The following is a 26773-nucleotide window of genomic DNA, read 5'->3' as shown; positions in this document are numbered from 1 at the left end:
AGCCTCTTTGAAGAACAAAACCATAGGCAACAGAGGAGAGCTAACCATGGAAAGGAAGAGATCATGGAATCACAGAATTTGAGATGGTTATATAGTTGAACCCATACGTGAAGGGATCCTTGTTATAACATACTCAACAAGTCCCTATTTGAAGAGCTCCAAATCCACCACTTCTTGAGGCATGTCATTCCACTTCTGGCTAGTTTAAATTGTTAGGAAATTTTTCTAGAAATCAAACCTTAATTGGCTTCTTTGAAACTTCCACTAATGGTTTCTGGTTCTACCTTCTGGGGCCAAATAGAATGAACATGTAATCCCTCTTTCACGTGACAGATTTTAAAATACTTGAACATGGCCATCATGTTCTCCAAAGTTTCTTTTCTCCCAGTGAAAGGTGCCCAGTTCCTTCAAATAATAATTGTATGTCATGATCCGAAGGCTCTTTATTCTAGACTGTAAAAATGATCCATATCCTTCTTAAAACACAGTGCCCAGAAATATACACAATATATTATCTAAGGTCTGACAAGGGCAGCACTCTATGTTGTTGGAAGCTATTCTCCTTCTACCCCAAGCAAAAATTGCAACTTAGCTGCCATACCACATTTCTAACATACTAAACTGGAGGTGATTCACTGCAGGATCCTTCTTCACCCTTCTTCCTCATCACTTGGATGCCTTCTGTCACTATCTCCTCCTTCACCCCCGTCTCACAGGTAGAGGGGTTACCAAAGCAAACCCTTCTACCTGCACAAGCCATCCTATTGCATCCCATCTCCTTCAATATAATGCTCCCTTTGTCATTTGCACTCTATCACTTATCTTTAATCTTTCCATATCTACTCTTTCCCTCCAATCTACAAACATCCCCATGTTTTCTTTATCCTCAAAAGATCCTCACATGATCCTTTCATCCCTGCCATCATTCTATATATTTGTCCTCTGTAGCTAAAATCCCTTGAGAAGGTCAGCTTCAATAGTGCTTCTACTGTCTCTCCTCTCTTTTTAATCCCTTATAATATGGCTTTCAACTTCATCATTTCACTAAAACTGCCCTTTCCAAAGTTACTCAATTCTTAATTGCCAAATCCAATGACCTTTTCTCAATCCTTATTCTTCCCTCTCTCTTTGCATCCTTTGGCACTGTTGATCACTCTCTCCTCAATACTCTTTTCTCTCTGGTTGTCTCTTGGTTCTCCTCCTACCTATCAGATCCCTCCTTCTCAGTCTCCTTTGCTGAATCCTCATCTGAGTCATATCCTCTATTTGTGGGTATCCCCCAGGGCTTTGTCCTGGTATTCTTTCTCTTGTTCCCCTGTACTACTTTAGTTGGTGATCTCATCAGCTTTCATGGATTTCATTACTATACTTATGGTAATGATTCTCAAATCTTTGTAGCCTGTCCTAACCTATCTGCTGACTTCCAGTCTCTCATCTCCAACTACCTTTCAGATATCTTGAATTGGATGTCCAGGAGACATCTCAAATTCAGCATGCCCCAAACTGAACTCCTTATCTTCCCCCTAAATCCTCCCCTTCTCCAAACTTCTCTATTACTGTCAAGGACACCATTAGCCTCCCAGTGCCCCAGGTTCCCATTAGGTATCATTTTTGACTTCTCACCATCTCCCCCCATATCCAATATGTTGCCAAGGCCTTTCGATTTTGCCTTTCCAACATCTCTCAGATACACCCCCTTTTCTCCTCTTACACCACCACCACTTGATGCAGGCCTTTATCATTTATTTGGACTACTGCAAAAGCCTGCTGGTGGGTCTGCCGTCTCAAGTTTCTTCCTACCCCAACCCTCCTCCATTCAGCTGCCAAAGTGATTTTCCATAAAGCACAGGTTCAATCATGTCAATCTCCCCACCTCCTACTCAATAAACTCCAGTAGTTTCCTTTTGCCTCCAAGATCAAATACAAAATCCTCTGCTTATATTCAAAGCCCATCATAATCTATTCCCTCCCCCAACACACACTTTCCAGTCTTCTTAAATCTTATTCCCTGCATTATACTCTTAGATTCAGTAACAAGGACCTAATTGCTATTCCATGAACAAGATACTCCATCTCTTAGGTCCAGGAATTTTCTCTGGATGTCTCCCATGCCTGAATGCTCCCCTTTCTCATCTCTGCCTATTGGCTCTCCTGTCTTCCTTCAAGTCCTAACTAAAATCCCATCTTCAGGGGTTGCCAGGTAGTACAGTGAGTAAGAGCACTGGCTCCAGTGTTGAAAGAGACCTGGAGATCGAATCCCCGGCTCAGACACTTAGCACCCACCCAGAAACACCTGGCTGTGTAATCTTGAGCAAGTTACTTAACCCCGATTGCTTTAAAAAATAAAAATAAAATCCCATCTTCTACAGGAAACCTTTTCCAACCCCTCTTATTTTAGTGCCTTTATTCTTTTGAATATTTCCTATTTATTTTGCATATAGCTTGTCTGTATTTATTTGTTTGCTTGTTGTCTCCCCCATTAAAATGTGAGCTTCTTATGGGCAGGGGCTGCCTTTTGTGTCTTTTTGTATTACTAGCATTTAGCATAATGCCTGGTGTGTGGTTGGTGCTTAATACTTACTGATTGAAATAGTCCACTAAAACCCCCAGATTTCTTTTTCGGAACAACTTCTATGCCTCCTCCATCTTATGTTAGTGTAGCTATTGTGTGTGTGTGTATGCACATGTGTGTGCTCAAATACAAGTCTTTACATGTCAATATTTAATTTTTAATCTTATTAGATTCAACTCAATGTTCTAGTCTTATGCTTTTGAACTTTAATTGACATCAAGTGTGTTAATTATCTTTCTCATCTTCATGTCATCTGAAAATTTGACTCCGGGAATTTAGATAAGCAACCTGCCCATCAGAGACCATTATACTCAAGGGGAACTATGTGACTTCATAATGAGACAAAGGACACCCAGGTTCCCTAGTATCAGAAGTTGTAAGCTGCCTCTGTCACATGTGTATTCTATATGTGTATCTCTTTAGTAGTATATTACATTTGATTCTTTCCTCGGATACTATGTATATCTGTGGGAGAATGCACCTAGGTTTACGGGGAAACTTTTCTAATCTACTACTTTCTACTATGCCATTAGTAAATATCTTTGTTAAAAGCTAATTGTCACTGCCAAGTTGTTAATGGGAAGAACAGTAATGGGGTCTTACATGTTGGGATTACAGACTCACAGAGTTACCCTTGGAACCCTAAGGTTTCAGTTGCTTTTAGTAAACTAACCCCCTACTATGAGTTGAGGAAGTAACCCCAGGGATGTTTCATAATCAGATATAAAATGGTGAGGTAGAGAAATGATAACTTTATTTAGGGAAGTCAAAATTAAGCTACATAGTATTACATAGGTTATTCCATTTGCAAAGCTTTGCTGGAAGTTCATCTTTTCTGGAATTTGGTGCTGTTACCTCCACCCCCTCAAACCCCCAATCCAGAACATATGGTTGCCATATCTTCCAATATTACAAATAATTTAGAAAAAGGATCCATCATTTAGTGCCAAAATAGGACAACGATCATGGAAAAGGTTAGAATCTGACTTGAACCTTAAAGGATTTAGACAAGTTATATCCTATCTTTTGATTTATAACGTATTTTCCTCACAAATTGGTAAAGTAGGTGGTGCAAGTTATTATCACAGTAACTTTCTATCACACTAAATTACTTGTAGATGTGGAAACTGGGACTTAGTCTGTGAATTCCCTAGGATGACTTAGCTAGTACTTGGCGGAGCAGAAACATTTATCAACTCAGAGCACTTTCCATTCATTCATAAGCTAAGTAGGAGAGCTTAGACTTGGCGGTGTAGGAAATAGCGAGCCACTGTTGATTTAACTGAAAGGACTTGCAGAATCAACTGGAGGAATGAGAGACCACAGGGAGGGAGGCCAGTTACGAACCTGATATAATCCAGTAAGAGCTAACTAGGTTCTGAACTAAGGAGGCAGCTATGGGAATGAATGACACGGGGCTAAGAATTTTCCAGGGGGTGACCAAGACAATGACCAGGACTTGATGAAACTGAGTGGAGGAGAAGGCAGGAGAAGAGGAATCAACACAGGCTGCTCTTTAAGTGACCTCCAGGTTTCCCCTCCAAGAGTCCTACAGCAGAGACATGAGCGGACAAGACATGTTTCCAAGAAATAGTCCACAGAACTTGCTGACCCCTGGGGAACTGGGAAGTAGTCAAACGAAATGCCCAAGGCTCCTGGGAAAGCGATGCTCAAGAACTTCTAATTCTGCATTGGCTCCAGCCACTTTTTCTTGTTAAAATCAAAACTCTGCCCGTCCAATCCCCCCTCTATTCCTTCGCAGGAAAAAATAGCTAAAAACCGAAGACAGCGTCCGTGACCACACTCTCAACAGGATGCAGAAGGCTTGTTCTGAGCATGTGCAGACTTCAGACATGCGTAGTACCTACACCCTCCGCTACCCATTTCCGAAGCGTGGAGCGCGTTTGCCCCAAGGCCAATCCGAGTCCAGTTTCGGGGGGACCCTTCCCAGCACCCTCTTCCTGTATATCACCCTTCCTCCAGCAACTCTCGCGAGATCGCCCTCCCCGGCCCCCGCTGCCGCCATCTTTGTAGCTGGCGGTTGCTTGTGCCGGGCGGTAGCCCTGGAAGCCCGTTGCTTCACTTGCCAACTTCGCGTAAAGGCCGGATCCAGGAAATACAAGGAAGGGGAGGGTGGGAGGCAGGAAAGGGGGCGGTGGCGCCCGTGGCGGCTGCTGCTGCTACTCTGTCCGCGCGGGTGCTCGCTCTTTGCTGTTCCCCGGGATTCCCAGGGTGGGGGCCCCGTGCGTGCGCGCACCCCGCGGGGGTGGTGGGGGGAGATAGGCGGGTGGGGGGCGGAACCCGAGGGGGAGGGGAAGCTGCGCTTGCCCGGGCCCCCCTCCGGGAAGAGGAGGCGACGTCGGCCCCGCCCGCGGGGCCGGGCACCGGTGGGACGGGCAGGAAGGAGCCCAGGGCGCCCGCGCTGCGGGACAGAAGGAGTAAGAGGAGGAGCCGCAGCGGCCGCTCTGGGTAAGAGACGTCGTGAGGCCCCGAAGCCCGCCCCCTTGCACTTGCTGGAGCCGGGAAGGGGGCTGGGGTGCTGGGGGGGGGAGGAGTGTCTCCGTGACCCCGGGGCGATGCGGGGGGACTGGGCGCCGCAGGCGGTTGCCCGAACCTGCCGGGCTGCCTCCCTCCTTCTCGGCCCCCGGACCGGGGTGTGGGGTTGGTGCTGCTGGGAGGGGGGGCTTGGAGCCGTCCTGGAATCGGGCTGGGCTGGGGTGTAGAGCGTGGTGGTGTTTGCTCCCCGTACCCCTCCTCCCAAGAACGAGCTTTAGGAAGGAAGGGCCTTGCTTCTCTCTGGAGCTCCAAGACTGACTGCTCTGCTGGAAGGTTGTTGATGTTCTTTACACTTTCATTCAGAGTATGTATTAAGGGGAGTTGGGAAGGTGGTGCAATAGTAGCGGTAGTAGTAGTAACTACAGTAGTTGTGGTGTTTGCCTTGGGGCTTGTCTCTACAGCTGCTTCCAGCTTGGAATAGTGAGTAGGGGAGAGGGAGGGGGGCGGTACGGTAGCGTTTCCCCTTCAGTCTCCCCTTCCCCTCTTTCCGAAGAATGAGCATTCCTGAGGAGGGGCTTGATTATCATCAGTAAAACCAAGGTGGTTTGCTTGCAGGTTTTTGGTCATTTATTCAGCATGTCTATTTAGGGGAAAAACTATTTACAGCAAAACAGGAAAATTTTAGAAATGAATAAAAAGGAGAAAAGATTGCAGTAGGAATGGACCATTGACATGGAGGCATCAGAATTTGTGAAGTGAAACCTATTGTGAAATTTCTTCTTTGTGAATTTATGTTGTCTTGTACACATTGGAAGTTTTTGAGGAGATATTTCTATTTTGGCTATAACCAAATCAGTATATCTGATACTTCTTTTTCTTAACAGTGCCCACACATTTTTTTCTTAACAGTGCTCACACATTTTCTAAAGTCATTAACTTCAAGGAAATACTCAAATTTCAGTGTAGGTTAATTTTTTTTTAAAGCAATTGGGGTTGGTTAAGTAACTTGCTCAAGGTTAAAAGGCCAGTTATTTCTGGGTGTGGTGCTAAGTATCTGAGCCCGGGATTCGATCCCCAGGTCATCCCGACACTGGGGCTGGTGCTCTTACTTGTTGAGCCACCTGGCCGCCCCAATGTAGGTTAATTTTAACCAAAAAAAAAAAAATCATTCTGGTGTTGAGATAATATGATTATCAGAATCTATCCTCAGGCCTAGACTACGTCCTAATGGAGGTCTCACTCACAAATATTATCTCATCCATTGTATAGAATTGTATTTTGCATAGTTCTATAAAAAATGAAATTTTTCATCTTAAAGTTTCATTTGTGTTGCTCTTTTCATGGTTAAAAATATGTGTATTTTTAAAAGTCTGTGTCTCTTACATAGCCAAGAGAACACATAATTTTAATAGAAAATTGTTTTTTAATAGGTTTTTATTGATGTCTCTTGTTTTTTTGACATCATGATGGTTTTCCCTAATATCTCTTTCCTCCCCTCCCAGAGAGTCATTCCATGTAATAAATGGTATTTTTTAAAGAAAAAAAAGAGAAGGAAGAAAAACCAGAGTAGCCACTCAATTGAAATATTCCTAAAATACCTGTAATGTACAACTCTTGTGGACTTCCATGAAGGAGTGGTTGGGCAGTACCCTCTCATAGCTCTTTTTTCAAGTCTTGCTTAATCTTTGTGATTTTGCTACATTCACTTTTGGTGTATGGTTGTTTTTTCCACTTACATTGTTGTAGTCATTGTGTTTATTTTTTTTTTCGCTCTGCATACTTCATTCTTTATCAGTTCATGTAGATCTTAGCATGCATCTCTGTATTCATAATATATATTATTTCTTATAATAGTCAGATTTACATATGACATTTTTTTTTAGCTGTTCCCCAGTTGATGGTTATCTACTTTAATTCCAGTTCTTTGCTTTCATGGAAAGTGCTGCTATAAATATTGTTTTCTACATAGGGATTTTCTTATCAGTGGCTTTTTTTGAGGAATAAACCCAGTAATGGAACCTCTGAGTTAAAGTTGTAGATATTCTAATCACTTTTTTTCAATAATTCCAGATTCCAAATTGCTTTCCAAAATGGTCGTACCAATCCATAGATGTATGTGCTTGTCATTTCTCAACCTCTCCAATTTGACTATTGCCATGTGTTGACATCTTCACTAATTTGCAGGAGGCGAGGTGAAACCTTACGTTTTTTGATTTGGGTTTCTCTTATTATTATTGATTTGGAGCATTCTTTCATATGGTTGTTCATACTTTGCAGTTCTTTTGAGAACTGTTTGTTCATACCCTTTGACAGACACACTGAATAAATCTGTTGGGGTTTAGCTATTTACCTTATATGTATATTTGTTCATTTTTATGCATATGTATTGGATACCGAACCCTTTGATAGAAGGATTTTTTCGTAGAAGAATTTTTATAGAACTCACCTCTAAAGATTCTCCCAAGCCTAAAATCAATGAAGGATGATGTTGGGTTTTTTTTTTTGCCTCCCATTTCACCGTACCTGTGTTACGGTAAAGATCAAATACCTTGCTTCATCTTTTCTGCACAATAATTTAAACTTGCATCACTGACAATTTTGGGTTTTGTGAATTTCCCGCTTAAGATAATTCCATTGTAGTAATTTCAATAGCCCGTGAAATATTTGATGGCTGGCCACCTGCTTCTCTTCTGGTCCTTCCTGGCTTTATTGGGAAAGGTTCAGACCCACACCATCAGTTTCAGGAAATAGAGCAGCTGAAATTGACACAACTTCTTTAGGAGTCAGTGATGGGAAAGGTCCCTGGGCTTTGAGCCAAGGTTGTAGGTGAAACTGATCACTTGACTGTCCTTTCACTTGTTTCTGCTTTTGCTTTTCTGGTGTATGACTACTACATCTCATCGTCCTGGCATGAGAAATGTACTTTATAGTCAGGGTGGAGGGACAGCAGCAGAAAACAGGAAAAGGATTGAAAGTGACTGCTACCTGAATTTTATTCGTTTGGATCCACCCATAATCTTAGTACCTGCCTGGGTAAGTTCCAAAAGAACCAGTATTGGATCTAATCAAATCCTGATCCAGTAGATTTGGCAGGTTCTATGACCTGAGTCTTTTGGAAATATGGAGTATACTAAGGTCAGGAGGGAAAGAAGTATGTATTACCAATTTTTAAGGACAGTTTATGTATGGTAGGCTGTGTTTCATCTCAAATATGTGACTTTTAAAATCTGTAACTTTTGTTTTAAACTAAGGTTAAATTTTTCCTGTAAGTCTGAATTAGTGAGTTTTTATTATACTTGAAAGGGAAATTTCTCAATAATTTGAAAAAGGGCATATCTGTGGATTTACATAGAAGGATATTTTGCTAATTAAATTTGCCATATTTTAAAATAATAGAAATGCTCATAAGACAAACTTTCTGAATTAATGTAGAGCTTTTCTAATAGATTAGACAGCAGATGCTATGTGACAATCTTCTTTTTTGGTATTTTTCTATTTCAAAATATTGGTGTTGTATTTTTTATCTAGTATATAAAGTAAAATGTTTCTGGTAATATCAGTGACTAAAGGATATGTTATCTGGTCTGTAGAAAATATTTAAACTAATAACATCTTATATCATATTATATATGTTATATATTATGCCATCTGAATATTGTGTTCCAGTAATTTTTTATATTTTCACTACACAAAAATAACTGTGTAACCTTGAGCAAGTTACTTAATTCCAATTGCTTTAAAAAAAAATGTCTCCTTCTCCTAGTCCTCACAAGTCAGAACTAGGAACAAGTGCTGAAAATTGTCTAGAGGCATTTTAAGGTTCATCATAAAGCAATAACCTCTAAATTCCCTTGCATTTCTAAATCTATGAACCTGAGCAAAACAAAGCAATAGTTTCAGAGCATGGTAGGGTCCAGTGAAGTTTTAAGTATAGGTCAGACAGGTATTATTTGAAGACAGTAGGTAAAGTTAAAGATTAGAGATCTAGAGGAGATGATAATTTTACTGAAAAAGACAGGAGATGGGATGAGGGGTTATGACAAGGAGAGAAGGGTCATTTCATAGTCAGAAACTAGGGGAAGGAGTAGGGAGTGGTACCAAAGAGTTTTAAGATGAAAAGAAGAGGGAGCCCATGGCAAGCATTAGCAGTAATGGTAAGTGGCTTCCACTATAGTGGCATATCAGTAAAAGAGGAATGAGTCCCTTTAGGAGCTAGTGAGATCCCTTTTTTGGAAGTGTTGTCAGGAATGTTGTAGAGGGTATCTTGTTCAAGTAGAGTTGGGACTTAAAGTAACTTCTCCAACTATGAGATTTCATGTGATATTAAGATCAACAGTGATTGTACTGTATTGGCAGAACCCTGATTTGCATGTGCCTGACAGAAGACCTTTGATATACATATATTACCTAGTAAACTGATCGCAGCAATTGCCTCTTCCATGTTCCTTTCCTGTTAGCCATCCTCAAAGTTGATAGTCATGCTGTCCTCTATGTAATTGATAAAACTGATGAACAGAAGAGAATGAAAACAGCAAGATGGCTGTGCAGAATAACCTTCATTTCTAGTACAGCATTAAATCTAAATTCCCTCTCCTTTTCTTTTACTGATATAGCCCCCTGCTGCTTGTCGGGACATTCTCCTGACATTGTCTTACCTTTCTAGCGCATCTTAGGAAGTTTTTGGGGAAGGAGAAGGAAAGGAAAATTAATTTTCTTCAGGCCACAGTTTTTCCTCTTCTCCAGTTTCTTCTCAGCTATCCTACCCCCCACTTAGATGGCAAGACATGGCAAACATTGAGCATAGTTCACTATTGTTTCCCATTCTGCATACCCCATTTCTTACCTTGCTCTCATTCCTGTTTCTGTACCCCCATTTTAAACTTTCAGTCCCTCAGAGCTTTGGTCTTGCTCCTCAGAACCCATACTTTAGCTTCTCACTTTTCGACCTAGAGATCCCTTATCTCAGCTTGCTAGTACCCTTCCCTACCAGGTAGCCACTCTTTTGGAACTCTGCTGCCAGTGACTTTGAGCTCTGGGACTCTCAATTTTTACTGCCTTAGGTATGGGAAATAATATGCAGCTACCAGACTATAGTGAGGTGATGTGTATTCCTAATTTCCCAAGTTAAAACTCAACATTTTTTCTTGTAAGGATCTTGTGAGCAGGCCTGTGCATTTTGCCTTCAATATCTTATTCCCTGTAGCTGAACATAGTTCTTTGCATGTAGTAGGGTAGTTAATAAATGTTTGGATTGAATTATTTCAGGTACTTTGTAGAGTAAGCAAATTTTATGGGATAACCTGGGAATCTAACCACTATGTATAGTATTGTTTCTTTGGGAAAACAAGTGATGAGTTCCAAACAGTTGACTTTCCATGGAACTTTTGGAATATAGTTTGCTTGTAAATTAGGAACTGGTTATCATGTTGAATTCAGAATAATGATGGGTAATCGATAGGTGTTGGTCACTGATGTTTGATTTGATATATGCTCTGAGGAGATCACTGAATATTTAGACTCTTTATAGGAAAGATTTTGAAAATAAGATACTTTTTGAATCACGAGTTACTAGATTTACTCCATTTCAATTTTAGTGGTAAGTCAAACTTTACATTGTTATTAATTAGACTGAGATTTACTAAATGCAAATGGAATATCTCATTTTCACTATTCCTTGCAATTTTGGAATTTGTTATTTTCTCATGTTTATTATGTGTATATTTTTATTTTATCACATATATTAAATTTTGCTTCTGACTTTGGAGTTTTTACTGTATTTTTATTAACCTATAGTGGAAGCCACTTATTGCTAATGGTTTGCCATGGGCTCCCTCTTATTTTCATCTTAAAACTCTGATATCATCCCCTACTCCTTTCTCCCAGTTTCTGTACTATGAAATGACCCTTTTCCTTGCCAAGACCAGCCCCTCTACCTTCATCCCACCCCTGAATTTTTCAATAAAATTGTCCCTCATCTCCTTTAGAAATTTAATATTTAACTTTATCCACTGCCTTCAAATAATGTCTGTCTGACTTATCCTTAAAACTTCACTAGACCCCACCATTCTCTCAAACCCTTGTCCTATGCACCATTACCTTGTATCTTCTATTTGTCTTGGAAAAAATTGTCTCCTTACTTCTACTTCTTCTCTTCTCACTCCTCCACTCGTTAATATGACTGCCAATCTCATCATTCAGCTGAAACCAGTGATCAGTAATTTCTCAGTTACCAAATTTGTTGATTATTTCTCAGTCCTTATCTTTTTTGACCTTACTGCTGCCATTGATTCTGTTGACCACCCTCTCCCTAGTCTCCTTGCATCAAGCCTCTCCCAACTCCCCCCACACAGTTGTGAAAGTGATTTTCTTTAAACTCAGGCCTGAACCTGTCGTTACCCTACTTAGTAAGCTCCAGAGGCTACCTGTTATTTCTAGGATAAAATATAAACTTCTTTGTTGAGCTTCTCAAGCCAGTTGAACGCTTCCCGTTCCCCCACTCCCCAAGCCCAGCATATATTTGAGATCTCATGTACATTTTTCCTCTTCCTACAACTCTGTGATCCAAACTATCCATCTCTTTGCTTCTCATAAACAACTGTCCCACCTCTTGACTTTACACACCATACAAGTAAGGTACCATTTTCTACATGAAGCCTTTCCTGATTCAAACAGCTAGTGCCCTTTCTTCGCTGTCTCCCTTACATTTGACTAACTTGCATTTATCAGTGTCAATTACCTTTGAATTTATTCTGTATGTGTTATTTTTTGCCTTTTAGAATGTAAGCTTCTTGAGAGTAGAAATTTTCTTTGTATTTATATTTTCAGTGCCTAGCACATGATCTGGCACGTAGTAGGCACTTAATAAATGCTTTTTGATTAACTGGTTATTGCCTGATCTTGATATTGCTTTATTATGATAGTATTTTTGTCGTATAATAATTTTGATTCTTTCCAACTGATAAAAGGTAGTTCTTTTACAGTTTCCAGGGTTATATTCAAGCTTACACTTATTAGGAGCTGTCTACTTAAATCTGGGTAATCTCTTGTCTCTAACCTCTTTCTATTCCTTGTTTTAGTGATTCCTCTGCCCATTTGGCAGTGCTTTCTTTATTTTCTGTGAGTTTGTTACTATGTTGTTCAGATTCCCAAATATATATTATTAGCTTTTTGTTATTTGCCCCCAAGTTTAGGAATTACTTAGAAAGTAGTTAGATTTTTTTTAAGACTAGGAGTGAAACCTTGTTTGCATATTCAGTAGTGTTTATTGAGTGTAAAAATAGTTGAAAATCATTGGAAAAACAAAATTGATAGGTTATTATTAGCCATTTATTATTTTGTTCATTTTGCTATTGCTAAATGTACCCATATCACTTGAATACTAATGTATTTTAAAGGTATTTTTTTCTTAAATAATAAGAGTATCAAATTAAGCTGGTTACAAACAAGTGTGTTTAAACTGCGAACTCTAGGGCCTTGAGTAGTTATAAAGAGGTATCTGAAAGGTTTCATTTAACATTCTTGGCTTCTGTTAAACTAGATCTTATGTATTAATATCCTCTTGATTATTTTAATCTGTTAGTTTCTTTGTTTAGAACTTGAGAAAATATGTTTATATAACAAAAAACTGGGAAAGAGTATATCATCTTTGAATTAAAATAAAAAGGCATGATATTCATAGGATATTACCAATACTTTTAGGAGTCAAGTTTTGCATTTCATTTAGTGCTAGACTCCCTAATATTGACTTTATAGATAATACTTTGTGGCTAACTTATTATACAGAAATCTTTGAAGCATAAAGGTGTAATAGTAACTGCTTATCTTAACTCATGACCATGGAAGGCAATGGAAGACTAAATTGAACCATTAAAATTGTGTATGGTGGAACTGAGCGTTGCAAAAGCTATGACAGAGATTGTTTCCTTCCCCTTTCTGTCCCCTTTCCCCCCATTCTGTATCAGCCTAATATGAGTTAAAAAGCAATTGATTGATAGAGGTATGTTTATATTCTGATGGACCTCATGATTAGTATTTGAAAGTGGTAATAGTGGATATTATTTCCAGGCTTCAGAAAAGTGGTCTGATATGCCAATCTGTCAGTGATCCACTAGTGTGGGCTTCAGAAATTCTCCAAGTATTTAAGATACACAAGGCTCTAATCTATTCCCTTTCTACCTCAGGTTTTGATGGAGCCATGATCTCATCAGTGTGGGTATTTATACCTCATGCTGAATCCTGTATGATTCTTTGCAGTATCATTCCATAGATCTTTCACAAGGCTTCTACCCAAAACACCAAATGACTTTCATTCTTTAAATTAAATTAAAATGTTAACTCTTTTAATTTAAACTGAGTTATACAAACTGTGCCAGTTGTGAAGACTTTCTTGATTTCTTTCTGTAGCTTTCAATTACTCTGTCAGTTTTACTTAAAATAAAATTAATGTTAAATGGAGTCCTTAGAGAAGTTATTTTTAAAGAATAATGTTTTTCCTTATGAATTGCTGATTAACAATTAAAAGTTTAATGTGAAGACTAACTTTGATAGACTGGGCTCCTCTCAGCAATGCAAGGTTATAAGACAACTCTAGAAGACTCATGATGGAAATAGATATCCACATCCAGAGAAAGAACTACAGAGTCTGATTGCAGACTGAAACAAACTACTTGCTCTCTCTCTTTTTTTTTTTTTTTTTTGTTTTGTTTCCTCTTTCTCATCGTTCACTCTGTTGGTTATAATCCTTCTTTACAACCTGACTAATGTTTAATGTGAAGGTATTTGTAGATTCTATATCTGACTGCATGCTACCTTGGTGGGTGGGGGAAAGAGGAGGAGAAGGAGGGGGGAAAATTTGAAACTCAAGGGATTATGGAACTGAATGTTGTAAACTAAAAGTAAATAAATGAATTAGTAAAAGAAAATACAACAAAAGAAGAAAGAAAAAATTAAAGTTTAGAATAACTCAAGAAATGTTGGCTCTTATTAAAATGGCACATAGTGTATTCAGTCATTATCAGGAAGGTTGAGATTATTGACTACCAAGACTTGCCCTGGGAAAAAGTGCAATGTGGAAATATCATAGCATTTAGAGCTGGAAGGGACTAGATAGGCTTCTGGTCCAATCCCCTCATTTTATTGATGTGGAACTCCAAGGCCCAGCAAGGTGAGAGAAAGTTGCAAAGTACTGTGTAGATGTTATTTTATTTGAGCTTCAGAACAACTTTATGAGGTAGGTACTTCAAGAGTTGTTACATCTCAGAGGGATTAGGTGACTTGGCCATGTTGATACAGGTAATTAGTAACTGAACTAGCATTTAAACCCAAGTCCTCTGATGTCAAATCCAGTGTTCTTTCTACTAATCCATGCTCCCCTTAGTAGTTTGCATTTTGGAACACTTTTAGAAGTCTACAAAGTGGTTTCCTCATAATAAACCAGATAAGGAAAGTGGAGTTTAGGGAAGCTGTGACTCTCCTGAGACAATATAACTAATAAATGTTACAGTTGAGACTTGAACCTAAGTTCTTCCAATGTCAAGTCTACAAGTATTTGAAGGTGGTATCACATATTTTCCCATTTTGAAAATATATGATTATCTATAGCTCCAGGCATCTAGAACTTGGAGCATGAGAGATCCCAGGCCTCAGAAATGAAGCATTAGAGTTAGACTAATACTTCAAAGGGAGAGAAAAGAAGATAATTTCAGTATAAGTAGGTAGCTGGGAAATAAATAAATGTACTACTTTAGCCTCTCTCCATCATTTGTCTTCCCCTTCCTTAATACCAAATGATTCTTTAATGCTATCTGATGTTATTAGGCATTTTCCATGATTAAATTTGCATTACTGTTAGACAAGAACTATATTTTGGTGTTTTGTAGACATTATTGAAATAGAAGTCTGGCCCTAGAATAAGAAAGACTTGTGTTCAAATCCTTCCCTGACACATGATCCTTGGCAAATTCTTTAACCCAGTTATGGGAATCCTGGGCCTTCAAGGCCACATGTGGCCCCCTAGCTCCTCAACTGGGGCCCTTTGACTGAGTCCAAGTTTTACAGAACAAATCCTTTTATTATTTGTTCTGTGAAATCAAAGGGCTGCACTTGAGGACCTAGTGGACCATATGTGGCCTTGTGGCTGCAGATTTTCTACCCCTGCTTAATCTCTTAGTGCCCCATGAGACCCTAAGAATGTATGTTATTGAGAATTTGCTAGTCTGGTATATGAAATTTTGATACTAGTAGTACCCTGCATAGAAGAAATCAAGTCAGAATTCCATATCAAGCTCCTCCCCTCAGAGTATTATTAATATTCATTAGATTAGCCTAAAAATCTTTAGTGAAAACACAAATGGATTTAAAATACTTGTTTTCCACACTGTGACAGGTCGTTGAATGGTTAGTTCACTGAATTGATAAGATTATTATGTTTATCAAAGAGCAGTACTGAAGGACAATGATCTGGGCCCAGCAAGAGTTCATAAAGGAAGCTGGTTTTTATTTGGAAAATTTTGTAGTATTTTTGATAGTCCCAGATTTTTTACTGATGCAAACACCCTTCTTTTTGATACTAATGTTCTTCTGGTAAAGCCCTATGGTTGCAAATTTTGGACCACAGGAAACTTTGAAGAATTAAAGTTATTGCTGACCCAAAGAGTATTGGAGGGGTGCATCGTAGGCCTAAGTAGGCTGCAGCATATTTCCAGTGATTTACTTGAATGCAAGAAATAGCATAAGGCTTATTCAAGAAAGGTATGACCAGAGAGGAGGAAGGCTGGTTGTGTGGCAAAAATGGAGGATAACAAGAAATGACTGGCTTGAGTTCTGAATGAGTACCAGCAAAATATAGAAAGGCCTGAATGAAGGGAAATAGCACTTTGGGAGAGAACCTTTTTTAGGGGGAAAGGAGGGAGAAGAATTGTACAGGAGAAGACATGGCTAGTTTGTGATCCATACTGGTGGATAATATACACACATCCATGAGATCAGATCCAGTAATGCTTGTCATAGCTTAAAAAATGTTCAATCCACCTGATTATGATTATTTTTTTTTTTTTACTACTGGTAGGAGAATAAAGAAGTATTGGCTTAGGCTAAACTTGATCATAGTACCCTCTAAATTACTGAACCTTCAGAGTATAAAATGAAAACATTTGTATGTGCTCTGCTGGTAGAATCAGAGCTATCATCCAATCATAGAATGCTGTTGTTGAGAGGGTCCAATCATTATTCAAAAACTTTTGACATCCCTAAAAGAAAAATCATCAAGCATCCACTTGGAGAACTTGCTGTTTGCTGAAAACAGCCCATTCCATTTTCAGATAGCTCAGACTATTATGAACCACTCCTCACTCAGAGTAATTTAGCCTTCTGAGGCAAACAGAACATATACATGAAAATATATTCCCCTAAGTCTTCTGTTTTCCAGGTTAACTATTGTTAGATCTTTTAATTGACCCTGCTGTGACATGATTTTGATTACCCTGAATACCCACCTCTAGTCATCCAGCTTATCAATGCCACTTTTAAAATTTGGTGCCCAGGGCTGGATCAAGGTAGAATACAATAGAATTATCACCTCCCTTTTTTGGACCTTTGCTTTTTGTTAATGCAGTCTGAATTTGGATTATGTTTTTTGATTGACATGTCACACTGTTGACACATTAGGTTTGCAGTCCAATAAAGTCCCTAAATCCTTTAAAATGAGCCAAGTTTCTGAAACTATTGTACATGAGTTAATTTTTTTTAAAAAGTGGAAATCTTTATATTTATCCCAGTTAATTTCATCTTGTTAGTTTTAACCCACAGTCTTAAAAAGTTTTTTTTTTGATACCCATTTCTTACTTATTATGTGTTGTGTCGCTAGCAGCTTTGTGTTTTCCAGTTTGATAAAGTTGCTGTCTAGATCCTCAAGTTATTGATAAAAAGTATTGAATAGGCCAGGGCCAGGAATAGGGCATATAGTTGAATGTATTATACTTTTTGTTTCATAAATATTTTCTGTGGTATGATGTAATTTTTGAATAGCAGGAAATATCACAATGGTTTTAAATTTGAAAAACTTAAAAAAAGGAATATTCAATAAATTCAGAAACATTAGTTCTAAAGATTAACAAGTGATATAGCAATTATATCACACTTATTTCTGATCATGAGTTTTGAAATCATATTGATCATGAAGGTACTGGTATTTGAGTTCTATTTATTCCTTTTTTTAGCAGAAATTATTTGACAGTATACTATCTCATCCATATATTTTTATTTATTTTATAAAGATGCTTTAATTTATATTTTTCTAATAGTGAATTGGAGCTTGGGTCTTTTTCCTTTCAGAACTGTTTGTTTATATCTTTTGACCATCAAATTCATTTGGAACATTATTTATTTATTTTTCCTTTTGGAAGCAATTTAAGTGATTTGCCCAGGGTGAGACAGCTAGTAAGTGTGTGAGGCCAGATTTGAACTCATGAAGATGAGTCTTTTTGATTCTAAACCCAGTGTTCTATCTGCTGCACCACCGACCTGTCCTATATCATCCATTTAAAAGAGGCCTCATTAAAAGTTTGTCCAATATAAATAGAATCTGAATCAAATGAGCCATTTCATGTAATATTCACTTTTTAAAGTAGACATAGCTCCAAAATTATAAATTATTTTTTGATCTCCACAAGAGTTGTTCATAGGAGAGCAGTAAGGGCCTTGAAGAGTCTTCTAGTCTAATCGGATCGTTTGGTAGACAAGCACATTGTTGCCCAGGGAGGTTAAATGATCTTCCCTCTGCCCTATCCCCCAATCACACAGGAGAGCCAGGATGTAAACCTTAGTCTTCTAAAGAGACTCCAAATGCAGCATAATTTGCATCCTATTCTGCTGTTTTATGATTGTAATTAGCATACTTTTCTCATGTTAAATTGAAGAGACAAGTTGGAATCAAGGGAAAGATGATATTTAATATTCCTAACAAGTTTGGTTGAATAACAAGATATGATGAGGAGGTAGATCTATTAACATTTATTCTGTGAAAAAACATAGACTCACATATCCAAAAGTTTAATTAAATGACAATTTATGTCTTATTTTGCCATTCAGAATTATCATACAGGCCCTTACGTTGCTTTCCAGAAAAAAAATATAATCTAGCACACAGAAAAAGCTATCTTTTATATTGCACATAACACACTCTGCCTTTAGAAATGCTTATCTTTGCTGCCATAGAAATGGCTTCTAGTATTAGTAATGAGTGTCAAGTAAAGTAATTTAGATGGTGGTGTTCACATGAAAAGTTAGCATAATTTTCATAGTGTGAGCTAAAGGATATTGCTAATAAACAGCTTTCCTTTGTTGAGTGAAATACCATTCATACTTTATCAAACATAGGTGAACCCAAAAAATCAGTATGTATTCAGATACATTTGATTATTTTCCTAAGGTTTAAAGAAATCTCTATAATATAAAAGGTCTAACATAATTAAAAAAAATCCTTTGTTCTGGTAAATACAGTGTATATAAGTTGTGGTTAACTCACTAAAATTCAAATAATATCAAAGAAATATTTCTAAAATCAGTTGACTTCCACTGTCCAGTTTCTGCATGAAAACTTTTAAAGAAAAAGCATTTTGTTTAAAACCTACCCTTTTAGCTGAATAAAAATGTAAATAAGATGGATTGAGTTTTTTTTTCTAAAGAATATATACTATTCATTCTCTCCAATATTGACATAAGGTTATATACACATACTTGCATATTTACGTGTTCACATAGATATACACATGTATATCTAAGCATAACATATTTGTACATACACGTGTATAGAAATTATTATTGTGGGAATTCACAGCAAAGCAAGTGTTGATCAGGGATAAATGGGTGTGTAGTTTTCCAGAAAATGATTTGGACATAACTTTTGAAATATTAAAATTCTTCTTATTATTTACATTATGGTGAAGTATTTCTATTCTGTTAAAAAAATAATAGGTGAAACTATATTGCTAAAGATCTGATTTAGAAGGAACTGAACAGTTCTCTGGGATTTTGTCCTTTCAGCTCATCTACTGCCCATATTTATGTTAGAGATAAACTAATATACTTATGAATAGTAGTGATGCCTCTTTTCCCCTTCTCCCCACTCTCCTTTTCTGTTCCTTGCTGACTTTGTGTTTTGTGATTTTGAGTTTTAAAGTATACTGAATTGTTTTCATTTAATGGGATCATATGGAGCAGAGGTTCTTAATATGGATTGTAAATTTGATTTCTTAGAATTTCGATGACTATTTTACTATGATGATTTCCTTTGGGATCCTGTGTATTTATTTTTTACGTTTAAGAACATTATTCTGAAAAGGAATACATAGTCTTCGCTAGACTTTAGCACAGTGTATGGCACATAGTAGGTACTTAGTAAATAAATGTTCAGTGATTGATTAATTGACACAGAAAAGGTTATGAACCACTCCTCTAGGGTTTCTTGTAAATACTTCTTTGGTAATGTTCATATTTCTTATAAGTCACAGATAATGTCTTTGCAAGTATAGCACAACAAAAAGACAACTGAGAATTATGTGATAACTTTATTATATATTTAAAAGGAATAGCAAGTTAGTACATAGTAGATTTGCAGTTTCATGCAAAATTTTTAATTCAAGCTAGTATAAAAATGCTTATGTCATTTCATAAGTTAAAAATAAAATAAATTACAAAAAAGAATTCTAGAATTTAATGTTTGGAAAGATCCTCAGTGGCCTATAATCTAACCTGTATCAGAAGAAAACTTTCTACATTACCAGTAGTCATCTTGTCTTCACTTGAAGGCACTGTAGTTAAGGGGGAACCCACCACCTGCTGGGATAGTCCATTCCGCTTTTGGATAGCTCTACTTGTTAATTTTTTTTTTTTAGCCAACAAAAATCTATTTTTATTTTTTTCAACTTTGCTCCTAGTATAGCAACTATAACAAGTATAGATGTTCTCCCACAAGACAGGTCTTTAAATATTTTGTTTCTCTTATTTTTTCTTAACCTAGTTTCTTCAACTGATCTTATGTCAGTGTCTCCTACTAAGTCTTCCGGGGACACCCTTCAGTTTTTCAGTGTCTTTCCTGAACTGGCACCACTCCATAAAAGATTTTAATCATTCAAAAGCCTTCATTTGGAATAATTGAGAGTTGACAAACTCCTCAGTGATATTTAAATTGTGATGATTACTTTTTAAAGTCCATCAATTCAAGGAAGATAGTCCCAGAAGAAGGTAACTTGTACCAAAAAGAAACGTTTGGAGCAAACAGTAGGATTAATGACAAGTGGGAAATAATTACTTAGGTTTATGGCAGTAGTACCTTGTTAAAGATGGAGCCATTGAGTCTTTTTGAGCAGGAGATTGACATGGTTAGACTTGTGCTTTAGGAATATCATCAATTTGGTGACTGTGTGAAGGAATTATTGGAGAGGAAAGAGAATGAAGGCAGGGAAACTAGGCTGTTTCAGTAATATAAGTGATGAAGGGCTGAAGTGGTAGGATGTAAGGATAGATTCATTAAAACTTGGCACCTGCATGGATTTAGGGAATGAATCAGGGAAAAGAGGTGAGGATGACTCCTGGTTTATGAGCCTGAGTGAATGAAGGATGGTGTTTTTAACAGATATAGGGAAATGAGGAAGAGAGATTCATTTTATGAGGGAAGATGAATTCTGCCTTGGCCATAAATTTAAGATGTGTGTGGTTTATCAGGCAAGTATATCTAGTAAATAGTAATATGGGGTAGTATATGTAGACATAGAAGTTATTTGCATTAATAGTTGAACCTTAAGTAATATATAGAGACAAGAGAGACCAGGACAGAGCCTTAGGATACACTCACTTAAGGACTAGGTCATAAATGATCCTGTAGAGAAACCTGAGAAGAAAAGTCAGACAGGAAGAGATATGGTTCAGTGGAATTCTTTTGGTAATATGAGTTGGAAGATTACATGGTTACCAAAGTCCCTTCTAACTGTGGAATTCTTTGATCTATGATGCTTAAGATTTTGACTCTTAAAGTTTTCATGTCCTAACTAAGATTAGGATCTAAATTCTGTTTGAGGGAATATGCTGAATTATAATTTTTGCTTCCTATAGTAATCATTACTATCATGTTTTAAGCCAGTTACTCTAGTCCCCTTGTTTGGAATTTTACTAGTTTCTTAAAAGCCCTTATTGACCCTGTCACCTACTTTGTCAAGAATACTAGAACTATTTGCTTCTCCTAATGTAAAGTAATGTTATATTTACTTGAAAATAATTGCTTGGGAGTATTTCCATGCTATTATAGGTCCTCCTTTCATATTCTCTCCCACTCACTGCCCCATCATTATCATTAGTCTCCTCATTTCTTTCCTTTAAATATGTCCAAGGTTTCCAAGTTCTAAAAAAGTGATTATTTGAATCAGTCCCTTGTCCACCTTTCAAACCCTGTATTGTATTTTTCATAACCATGGTTAATGAAAAGATGTAATTCTACATAACAGTAGGGATAAAGATTACAATTGGGATTTCACTGACCTAGGGAACTCCCAGGTGAGGAAACTTTTGTCAGTTCTATGAACTCTTGTTCAGGGTTTACTCTGAGTCTCAATTGTGTAATTTTGAGCAGATCAGCTGCCTTGATCTCTTTTTTCTCCTAAACTTACAGAATCACAAAATATCAGTTATAAGGAATCTAGTCCAACCTATATATGAAAAAAAAATCCTTTCTATACATAACATACTTGATAAGTGTTCATTCTGCCTTTGCTGGAAAAACTTTCAGTGAAAAAGACAATCTACTCTCTAAAGGCAAAGTCACTCTATTTTTGGATAGCTCTCATTGTTAGTATAGTGTTTAACATACAAGTGCTTAATCAATACTTGTATTAAGAAAATTTTGTTTCCTCAATGTCCCTTTGCAACTTATATTCCCAGATCCTTCAGCTAATCATTGGATGGCATGGTCTGTGTACATATAACCTTTTTGCATTTTTTTTTTATGCTGATGACCTGGGACATGTGATATAGATCCATTCCTGGAATTTTTTAGCTCTGTCAGTGGAGTCTATGGATTAGAAGGCATACAGACCAGGGTTATCAAAAATATCAGACATTTTTACACTTCCTGAATAAATTGAACTCCTGGATATTTTTGGATCAAATGTATTTGTAGCACCCTATATAAGCTGGTATTCACTCTTATTGCCCTTTAGTGACTGAATTAGTTCACATTCGTTTCTGATATGTTTGCTAATTCTAGTTCTTTCCTTTTTGATTGCATTAGGCATCTTGTGGCCTTGTTACCTCAAAATTGCTTATGGTTCCTGGGTTCACTCAAATCTTTATGCCTGGGCTCTATAATGGTAACACCTAACATTACATCCTTTAGACATTAAGTTCTTTAAAAGTTGGCATAATATCTTCTTTCAAAACCTATAACTAAGACATGAGAAGCAGCATGGTACAATGGAAAGAATACTTATGTCAGTGGATATAGGTGTGAATCCTGGTTGTACTACTTAATACTTGGGTGATTTTTGGCAAGATACAGCTCTGGACCTAAAAATGAGAGAATTGGACTAGATGAGAGGTGACAAACACATAGCCCATCACACTCAGCCAAATCAGATTAAAACATAATTGGGAAAAATTTAACAAAGTAAACAAAAATACAATAAAACGTAGATAATATTACATTTTAAAACTAAGTCCATATGTGGCCCATAGGGTTCTTTATGTAAGGTTTAATGATTTCCGTTTCTATTTGAGTTTGATACCACATGAAATAGATGACCACTAAGATCCCTTTCAACTCTAATGCTTTGAGATAGGGCATGGGACAGCAAATAAGTTAGGGAAGTGATATTTCCTAGCCACTTCTCAGGTATATGTTCTTTGACTGTTGCACATTTTGAACTGTGGGAATTTAAAATAGTCCCTTCCGTTTTGTCAGAGAACTATCTAGCCTCAGCATGGTACCATTTAAATTTTAAAGACCTTCAGTTCATTTCTGTGGCTTTTAAAGGTCCTCAGTTTAGTTTTATGCTTAGGGTCATTAAAATTTAATAATCCTGCACCAGGGCTGGATGGCTCTCTGCAACATTATAGGAAGTTATTTAAAGCTTCCACATCTCTCTGAGCAGCAGGGACTCAGTAGCTTGCCAAGTTTGCAGCTGCAATATCCCTGTTAGCTTTCTGTGAAGCCCCAGACTTCTAAAAAAACATTGCTGCCTGCTTTGACTTCATGTTAGCCTTCTCTGTTGTATAGATTACTTCTTCCTTCTCAACCACGAAGAGTGGCCAAGAGTAGGGGTCAAGTCAAGACAGACAGGTGTGCCTTTTTTCTCAAAATTGCAAACTGGTTTAACCAAATTTTGTCCCTTTGACATTTCCAGCAAACTTGAGCTTTTGACTGCTTTCCTTTCCATGAAAACATTTTATATATATTGCTTTTTTTTCCTTTATAGCTGATTTTTATATCTGTTTAGATCTCTCTCAATCATGTTATGCTTAACTGTGTTTATTAGTTATAAGTAAAGATTCTTTTATGGTAGACTGATGACCACAGAGTGACAGTGATTTTTTTTCCCCAAGCACGAATAAGACATTAAAAAAAAAATCTTGTAATTCACTGTTCTTGCTCTTTGCAATTTGAGTTGTCCACCAACTTGGTCTGTGGTGCTCCAAACTGGACATAGTACCTTAGTTAAGTCCGTATCAATTAAAAAACAAAGGTAAGATTTCTTTGCTTATCATACACACACACACACACACACACACACACACACAATTCCTATTGTAACCTTATAGTTTTTTTTAATATTTTGGCAACTAAATTTTATTGCTTACTTAACTGTAGATTTTTTTTATAATGATTTTAAGCTGTTTACTTTTTTAATCTATTTGACGTTTTCCCATAATTGTATTTTTGGGAAGAGATATAAAGAATTGATAGTTGACTAGCCTCCTTTGACTTGAGATTAAGGCTTTGGACCAAATTTGTAAGGAGCTAATTGCTGTTTTCTTGCTATTTGTTTAGAACTGTGAACCAAAACGTGTATTTTAGGTATATATCTGGTGTTAGGTAAAGAACCTGATTAGAAGTTGTAGGAGCAGGGAGATAGGACGCCTATCTGGAACGTGCACAATGTTAAATGGGTGAAAGAGAAAGAACCAATATTCTCTTTCCCTTTTGGGGTTTCTTAGCAATTGACTTTCTGTGAAAGGAGTTTCTGCATAAGACCTAGATTACCAGTGATGGTAAATGTAAAGCCAAGCACGAGCAGCTTTCCAGAGGATGGCTGCTGTGAACAGCTTTTAAGGTTCTGATTACACAGTATAGTGAACTCTATTCATTCCATAACAAATCAGAGCAAAACATTCACAGTAAATCAAGGTACAGCATTCAAACAACTTATCAAGATGGCTGATTGTAATGTAATGCCAAGGAAAGGCAACTTCCCAAGGTTCAAAATACCAGCATAGATGCTCTCCATTTTATTCAGTGACAAATTAAGAACAGAGAAGATCAAAATATGACATCATTCAAAATATAGCATTTACTAAGTCTGATTAAATAATCTCCAAGTACTACCCCACCTCAGGACCTTACATTCATTCAATCAATTACAAAGTCTCTGTTCTAAATAACTACTCCACCCCTAGGCTGTACCTTCATTTAGTCCATCACAAAGCCCCTCTTCTCAAATGGAGATTAGTTTCCAATCATAAGTACATTCATTTGTTAAATCATAGAACACAAAAAGGTCAAAAGTTCCCCACCCCTGGATCACAATTGAATCTACCCCAGAGTTACAACAAGTTTAAGCACAGCACTTGATACCCAAATGGAGGTCTTTTCTTCATCTTGACCCAAGGCAAGTTCTCAGCAATCTTTGTTCCTGGGGAGACAAAGCTTAGCAAGGCCACAAGATACATTGCCGGTGTCTTTATTGATTCATTCTCTGTCTGCAGAACAGTCCTAGAACCCCTGAAAACATTAGCAAAACCCTCTTCCAGGATTTCTGTAAACATACAACAAGAAAATCCTTCTCCAGGGCTTCTGAACCAACAGCAAGGTTCCAAGACCTCTGCAATAACAGCAATGTCCTTCACCAGTGGACAGAATTCACTCTCTCTCTGTAGAACAGTCTCAGGAGCTCTTAACCAACAGCCAGGTTTCAGAACTTCTGCAACAACAGGACTGTCTTTCACCAGTGGACAAATCTGGCAAAACAACATCAAAACAGACAGACAAAGTACCAGCATAACAGCCATGTCTCCTCAGTCCTTGGCAGCTCTGGATGGCAGCTCTCAAAGTCCTGGGCAATTTAAAGTGGCCCTCAGCAATCCTCTCAGTGTCTCTCTGCCTCCACGAGGGTGCTGCTTCCAGAAAGTTCTTCTGCCTCTCTCTTGTCTCTCTCCAAATCTACGTCACCAGCTCCTCCCAGTTCAGCACTCTCTTTTCACTTCAACAAGTCCATCCCACAAGTAGGATTAACAAGCTCTGGGTTTTAACACTATCAAACCCAAAACCAAGCCAATACAGGGGAATCTTTAAATGCCATTACTATTACGCTGAATTATATTACTATTACAGTATTATTATATTATAAATTATATTACTATTACAGTAAATCCCAGATTTTTGTTTATTTGTTATTATTTTATATTATTTATTATTGTTATATTATTTGTTACATTATTTGTTAATAACTACAGATTATTGCTGTGATAGTCCTGGTTTCAGGAATGAGGCTTTACTAAGGGAACATTTTTGTTTTTGTTTTGTGAGACCACAGGTACCAATTTTTGACTTGGGAAATATGGTAACAAAACTAAATCTAAATTTTGTTGGAGCAGAATTAGCCAATATGTAACCCATCTTTTTTTTTTTATTGAATTCATACTTACTCATCAATTAATTTCCTAGCTTTAGCTTTATTTTTATTATTTTCAAGAGAATATAACTTCAGTAACATGACTGACTGATGAATCAGTATTGAAAAAGATTATTGCTTTTGACTTAGTTTCTACAGAATTTATTTTTCGTAATTTATAAAATTATCTTGGCCTCTAGTTTCTAGTGCTTTGCTATACTCAGATGGATCTGTAATCTCATCAATGTACGTATTCCTTCGAAGGTTGTATTTTGCAATACATTCATACCTTCTTCTCCTTTACAGCCTTTTCCATTGCCTTCCATAAATTTGTCACAGTCAGGTTAACCCAACCTGCTTGGGACCTTTTGTTCTTTTGATATAGATAGGTTATATGTGCTGTCCATTAGTTATCCCCTGCTTGTCTTTTTTTGCTTGTATATGTCTTTACTTAGAAACTTTACATGGTTTCTCATTTCTAATCCTTGTTTGTAATGTGTTGCTTGTTCACTTCACCACTACCCATCTCCTCATCCCTTTGTGCTTATGCATTGCTCTTTGGGTGCCCTTCAATTTCAGTTTTTTGGAAACTATAGAATTCCCTTTCTTGTAGCTATACAAGACTTGCAGAACCTTGGTGTTAAAAAAAAAAATGTGGGCTTTTGTTTCAGGGAGTAGCTTGGAATAATTTTTTAAAAGGATCTAAATTTCCCAGTAGTTATCTAGCCCATTCTCTTCCTGCTTTTCAGTTCTGTATTCATTTCACTGTCATTTCTCAGTGATTGTCCAAGATATATATATATATATATATATATATATATATATATATATA

At 37.2% G+C, this 26773-nt stretch overlaps 1 protein-coding gene across 3 annotated transcripts in view; it reads left to right on the top strand.

Annotated features, from left to right (window-relative positions):
* The first annotated feature begins 4882 nt into the window (after window positions 1-4882).
* TAB3 (TGF-beta activated kinase 1 (MAP3K7) binding protein 3) overlaps window positions 4883-26773 on the top strand; it is a 109243-nt gene continuing 87352 nt past the window's right edge. For 2 of the 3 annotated variants that reach the window (XM_069065660.1, XM_069065659.1), the window contains exon 1: window positions 4883-5041. The gene's annotated coding sequence lies outside the window, so the exon portion shown is untranslated. The remainder of the gene's footprint in view (window positions 5042-26773) is intronic. The other variant, XM_069065658.1, reaches the window with a different exon arrangement.

The sequence above is a fragment of the Petaurus breviceps genome, unplaced genomic scaffold (assembly GCF_028583685.1).
Source record: "Petaurus breviceps papuanus isolate PSGF00001 unplaced genomic scaffold, PetGlider_PUasm1.0 90696, whole genome shotgun sequence".
In the NCBI taxonomy this organism is placed as follows: Eukaryota; Metazoa; Chordata; class Mammalia; order Diprotodontia; family Petauridae; genus Petaurus; species Petaurus breviceps.
Note: the sequence above shows the minus strand (reverse complement) of the source record. Positions and strands in the feature narration are given on the sequence as shown.